Source organism: Neophocaena asiaeorientalis, unplaced genomic scaffold (genome assembly GCF_003031525.2).
Source record: "Neophocaena asiaeorientalis asiaeorientalis breed wild unplaced genomic scaffold, Neophocaena_asiaeorientalis_V1.1 scaffold242, whole genome shotgun sequence".
Lineage (NCBI taxonomy): Eukaryota > Metazoa > Chordata > Mammalia > Artiodactyla > Phocoenidae > Neophocaena > Neophocaena asiaeorientalis.
Window position 1 is genome coordinate 7,675,496 of NW_020172451.1, and position 6,653 is coordinate 7,682,148.

Below are 6,653 nucleotides of genomic sequence, written 5' to 3' on the forward strand. Positions count from 1 at the left end.
AAAAAAAAAAAAAAATCCCAGACTGACTTCCTCTGACACCACTCTTCCTCTATCCTGTCTCCCCTTCCTGAGGGGTTAAAACATTCCAGCCTTCCTGAGGGGTCTCCAGCCTTCCTGAGGGGTCTCAGACTTTCCACTCTTGTTCTTATTGTGAGACTTCTATGTAAGCCTGTTCTTCAGCTTGGCAGGTTCTGTCCTTGAGAGATTTCATTTGGATATGGCTTTCCCTAAACCACCTCTTTCAATCTGAAGGAGTTCCTCAGCCTATCTCTAGCACATCACCCTGTTTTATTTCTCAATGTAGCACTTTCCCTTAATTAATTAATTTACTGTTTGCCTCTCCCAACTGGAATATATATGCCAGGAAAGTAGTGCCCTAGTCTTGTTTACTATTCCGACAAAAACTGAGCCTGCTGCATAGTGGGAATTCAATAAATATTTGTTGAATAAATAATATTATTTTGAATAAATAAAAAGCACTTATTAAGTGCTTTCTATTTTCTGGGCATTGTCCTACATCCCTTAAGTATATTAATATATATAGAATCCTTACAACAATTCTATGAGGTATTTACTATTATTATCATATCATTTTACAGATGAGGCATTTGCCTAAGGCCAAGCATCTAATAAGTTGCAGAGCTGAATTTCAACCCAGGGAGTGGGTCCCGATCTTATGACCTTAACCCCTACACAACATTGCCTCTTAAATGTCAAGAACCAAAATGTACATAATGTAGCTAAAGCAGGGCTCAGGGCAAAATTTATAACTGTAAATGCCTATATTTAAAAAGAAGAAAGATCTCAAATCAATTACTTAAACTTCTGCCTTAAGGAACTAGAAAAAAAAGAGCAAATAAAACTCAAAGCAAGGAGAAGGAAGGAAATAATAAAGACTAGAGCAGAAACAAATGAACTAAAGAGCAGAAAAACAATAGCAAACATCAACAGAACCCAAAGTTGGTTCCTTGAAAAGATCAACAAAAGTGATAAACTTTTAGTTAGACTGACCAAGAAAAAAGGAGAGAGGGTTAAAATGACTAAAATCAGAAATAAAAGAGAGGACATTAATACTAAACTTACAGAAATAGGAAAGATTATAAGAGGATACCATACGGGGAGCTGCTGATCAGAGGGTACAAGCCTTCAGTTATAAGATGAATAAGCCCTGGGGATCTAATGTACAGAATGGTAACTGCCTAATGATAGTGTTCTGTGTACTTGAAGTTTGCTAAGAGGATAGATCTTAAGCACCCTCACCACACACACATAAAAAAAGGTAACTGAGGTAATGGATGTGTTAATTAACCTGATTGTGGTAATCATTTCACAAAGTATACATAGGTCAAATCATCATGTTGTATACTTTTTTTTTTTTCCCATTTTTTTGCCACACCACAAGGCATGTGGGAGGTTAGTTCCCCAGCCAGGGATCGAACCCGTGCCCCCTGCATTGGAAAAACACAGAGTCTTAACCACTGGACCGCCAGTAAAGTCCCATGTTGTATATTTTTAATGTATACAATTTGATTTGTCAATTATGCCTCCACAAAGCCAAAGAAATAAGGAAAAAAAAAGAATACTATGAACAACTGTACTGCAACAAACTAGATAATTTAGATAAAATGGGCAAATTCTAGAAAAGCGCAAATATCAAAACTGACTCAAGAAGAAATTGAAAACAAGAATTACAAGACATCAAATTAATAATTAAAAACTTCCCACAAAAAAAGTCTGGTCCCAGATAGCTTCACTGGTGAATTCTATGAAACATTCAAAGAAGAATTAATACTAAATATGGTAGGTTGAATAATGTCTTCCCCAAAATACCCATGTCTGTCACAATTTGAAGAATCTATGAATGTTAATTTATATGACAAAGGGATTTTACACATGAGATTAAGTTAAGAATCTTGAGATGGGGAGATCATCCTGGATTATCTGAGTGGACCTGATGTAGTGACAAACGTCCTTCTAAGAGGGATGATGGAAAAGTCAGGGTTAGAATGCCATGTGAAGAAGGAAGCAGAGTCTAAACAAGAAGCTACTACCCAGTTGGCTGTGAGGATGGAGGAAATAGCCATGAGAAGCTTCTAGAAGCTGGAAGAGGCAAGGAGCAGATAGATTCTCTCCTGGAGCCTCCAGAAGGAACCAGTCCTGTTACATCTTGATTTCTCACTTTAGAGTCATTTCTGGATGTTGAATCTGCAGAACTGTAAGAGAATAAGTTTGTTATTTTAAGCCACTAAGTTTGTGGTAATTTGTTGCAGCAGCAAAAGGAAACTAGTACACCAATCTTCCACAAACCCTTCCAAATACAGAAGAGGAGGGAAAACTTCCCAATCATTGCATGAGGCCAGTATTACTCTGATACCAAAACCAGACAAAGACATCACAAGGAAAGAAAACAACAGACCAACATCCCTTACAAATTTAGACACAAAAATCCTGAACAAAATACTAGCAAAATGAATCCAACAATATATAAAAAGGAAAAAATGAATATGTGTGTATCACTGAGTCACTTTGCTGTACAGCAGAAATTGGTACAACATTGTAAATCAACTATACTTCAATAAAAAAATAACAAAAACATATAAAAAGAATTATACCATGGTATATAATTATACCATTACATCATGAACAAGTGGGATTTATCCCAGGAATACAAGGTTGGTTTAATATCTTATGCAGAAAAAAATTAACATGTGGAGCTTGAGACTGATATCCTTAGAAATGCCTGCTTGCAAGGTTGGCCCTTGGCTGGCATCTGGGAATGTGAATTTAAGGACTGGTAAGAGTAGCTCACTATGCCTACACTATTTATACAAATCATGTGGTTTTTGCTAAATACCTGCTTTCCTTCTGGGAGTCTGGAATTTTGATACATGCTAGACAAAGGATGCCTATATGACCAGCCTTTATTAAAAACCCTGGACACTGAATTTCAAATGAGCTTCCGTGGTAGACAATATTTCACATGTTGTCAGGACTTGTTGGAGGGATTAGGCGTGTCCTATGTTGACTCCTCTGGGAGAGCACTCTGGAAGCTTGTGTTGGTTTCCTCTGGACTTTGCCCCTTGTGCAGTTTCTCTTTGCTGATTTTGCTCTGTGTCCTTTCACTATATAATAAAACTTATCTGTGAGTATGACTACATACTGAATCCTATGAGTCCTTCTTATGAATCATTGATACTGAAGATGGTCTTGGGGGTTTGAAAATCAATTAACGTAATACATCACATCCATAGAATAAAGGACAAAGACCATCTGATCATCTCAAAAGATGCAGAAAAAAGCATCTGACAAAATCCAACACAGTTTCATAATAAAAATACTTAGCAAACTAAGAATAGAAGGGAGTTTCTGCAGCCTAGTAAAGGGAATATATGAAAAACCCATAATTAAAATCAAACTTAATGGTGAAAGACTGAATGACATCCCCCTAAGATCAAGAGCAAGACAAGGATGTCCACTGTCATCACTCCTATTAAACGTTGTTTTGGAGGTTCTAGCTAGGGTAATCAGACAAGAAAAAGAAAGAAAAGTCATCCAGGTACTCGCTTCAGCAGCACATATACTAAAATTGGAGCGATACAGAGAAGATTAGTATGACCCCTGCACAAGGATGACACACAAATTCGTGAAACGTTCCATATATATATATTTTTTGGCCATGCCCTCGGCAGTGAAAGCATGGAATCCTAACCACTGGATCGTCAGGGAATTCCCAAAGCATTCCATACTTTTTTTTTTTTTTTTTTTTTTTTTTTTTTTTTTTGAACTTTCCTTCTCTCTTTTAGCCACCAGGGAAGCCCGCATTCCATATTTTTAATTATTAGAGAAATGCAAATCAAAACTACAATGAGGTACCACCTCACACTGGTCAGAATGGCCATCATTAAAAAAATCTACAAATAACAAATGCTGAAGAGGGTGTGGAAAAAAGGGAACCCTCCTACATTGTTAGTGGGAACGCAAATTGATGCAGCCACTCTGGAAAACAGTATGGAGGTTCCTCAAAAAACTAAAAATAGAGTTGCCATATGATCCAGCAATCCCACTCCTGGGCATGTATCCGGAGAAAACTCTACTTCAAAAAGATACGTGCAGGGCTTCCCTGGTGGCGCAGTGGTTGAGAGTCCGCCTGCCGATGCAAGGGACACGGGTTAATGCCCCCGTCTGGGAAGATCACATATGCCACGGAGCGGCTGGGCCCGTGAGCCATGGCCGCTGAGCCTGTGCGTCCGGAGCCTGTGCTCTGCAATGGGAGAGGCCACAACAGTGAGAGGCCCGCGTACCGCAAAAAAAAAAAAAAGAAAGAAAGAAAAAAAAGATACGTGCACGCCTATGTTCATAGCAGCACTATTCACAATAGCCAAGACATGGAAACAACCTAAATGTCCATTGACAGATGAATGGATAAAGAAAATATGGTGCATATATACAATGGAATACTACTCAACCATAAAAAAAATGAAATAATGCCATTTACAGCAACACAGATGGACCTAGAGATTATGATACTATGCAAAGTAAGTCAAAAAGAGAAAGACAAATACCATATAATATCACTTATACGTGGAATCTAAAATATGACACAAATGAACTTATCTACGTAACAGAAACAGATTCACAGACATTGAGAACAGACTTGTGGTTGCCAAAGTGGGGGGTGGGGGAGGGATAGACTGGGAATTTGGGATTAGCAGATGCAAACTATTATATATAGAATAGATAAACAACAAGGTATTACTGTATAGCACAGGGAACTATATTCAATATCTTGTGATAAACCATAATGGAACAGAATATGAAAAAGAATATATATATGTATAACTGAATCACTTTGCTGTACAGCAGAAATTAACACATTGTAAATCAACTATAGGTCATAAAATAAATAAATAAAAAGTCATCCAGATTAGAATGGAATAAGTAAAACAATCTCTATTTAAAAATGACATGATCTTGTGTACAGAAAATTCTAAAGAACTCACTAAAAAACTATTAGAAGTAATAAATGAGTTCAACAAGGTTGCAAGATACAAGATGAATACATGAAAATCAATTGTATTTCTATACGCTAGCAATAAACATTCCAAAAATGAAATTAAGAAAACAATTCAAGTTAAAATAGCAACAAAAAGAATAAAATACTTAGCTGTAGCTTTAAAAAAAGATGTGTAAGACTTGTGCAATGGAAATAGCAAAACATTGTTGAAGGAATTAGATCAGATGTAAATAAATGTAAAGACATATTCACAGATCAGAAGACTTAACATTTTAAGATTGACTGATTAATTTGCAGATTCAATACAATCTCCACCAAGATCCCAGCTGGCTTTTTAAAGCGAAATTGGTAAGCTGATCTTAATATTTAAATGAAAATGCCAGGGACCCAGAATAGATAAAACAATATTGAAAAAGAAGAAAACAGTTAGAGGACTCAAACTTTCTGATTTTAAAACTTGAGAGGGTACTGGCATAAGCAAAGGCATATAGATCATTGGGCAAGAATTGACAGTTCAGAAATAAACTGTACATTTATGGTTAATTGATTTTCAACAAGGGTGTCAAGACAATTCATGAGGGAAAGAATAATCTTTTTAAGAAATTCTGCTGCAATAACTGAAATGCACAAGCAAAATAATGAAGCTGGACCTCTACCTCACACCATACACAAAAATTAACTCAAAATGGACCATAAACCTAAATGTAAGAGCTAAAAACTATAAAATCCCTCAGAAGAAAACATAGGACTAAATCTCCATGACTTTGGATTAGGAAACAGTTTCTTAGGTATAACACGTAAAGCACAACACCCAAAAGAAAATAAATAAATTGGACCTCATCAAAAATTAAAAACCCTTGGGAGTTCCTTGGCGGTCCAGTGGTTAAGACTCTGCGCTTTCACTGCAGGGGGCACGGGTTCGATCCCTGGTTGGGGAACTAAGATCCTGCATGCTGCGTGGTGTGGCCAAAAATAAATAAGTAAATAAATTAAATTAAATTAAAAGCCTTAAAATAACTATAAGTAGAGTATAACCTTTAAAATTTTGAATCACTATGTTTATATTTGAAACTTATATAATATTTTACATCAACTATACATCAAAAAAAAGTAAAAACTTTTGTGTCTCAAAGGACACTACAAAGAAAGTGAAAAGGTATTCCACAGAATGGAAGAAAATATTTGCAAATCATGTATCCAGAATCATGTAAAGAACATTTACAACCCAATAATAAATGAACAGATAACTCAACTTTAAAGTGAGCAAAGGATTTGGACAGATATTTGTTTAAAGAAGATGTACAAATCAACAATAAACACATGAAAACATTTTCAACATCATTAGTCATCAGGGAAATGCAAATCAAAACCACAATAAGATACTACTTCATGCCCACTAGTTTGGCTATAATCAAAGATAGACAATAACAAGTGTTGGTGAGGATGTGGAGAAGTTGGAATCCTCATGCATTGACGGTAGGAGCGTAAAATAGTGCAGCTCTGTGGAAAACAGTTTAGCAGTTCCTCAAAAAGTTAAACATAGAGTTGCCATATGACCCAGCAATTCCACTCCTAGGTATATATCCAAGAGAAATGAAAATATCAATCAACAGAAAAACTTACACATGAATATTCACAG

General features: G+C 36.1%; 1 non-coding gene across 1 annotated transcript; it reads left to right on the forward strand.

Moving 5' to 3' along the window:
* The first annotated feature begins 3,556 nt into the window (after positions 1-3,556).
* LOC112394740 (U6 spliceosomal RNA) lies at positions 3,557-3,663 on the forward strand. Its single transcript, XR_003002195.1, has one exon. It is a non-coding gene; the product is annotated as a U6 spliceosomal RNA (small nuclear RNA).
* The last annotated feature ends 2,990 nt before the right edge of the window (positions 3,664-6,653 follow it).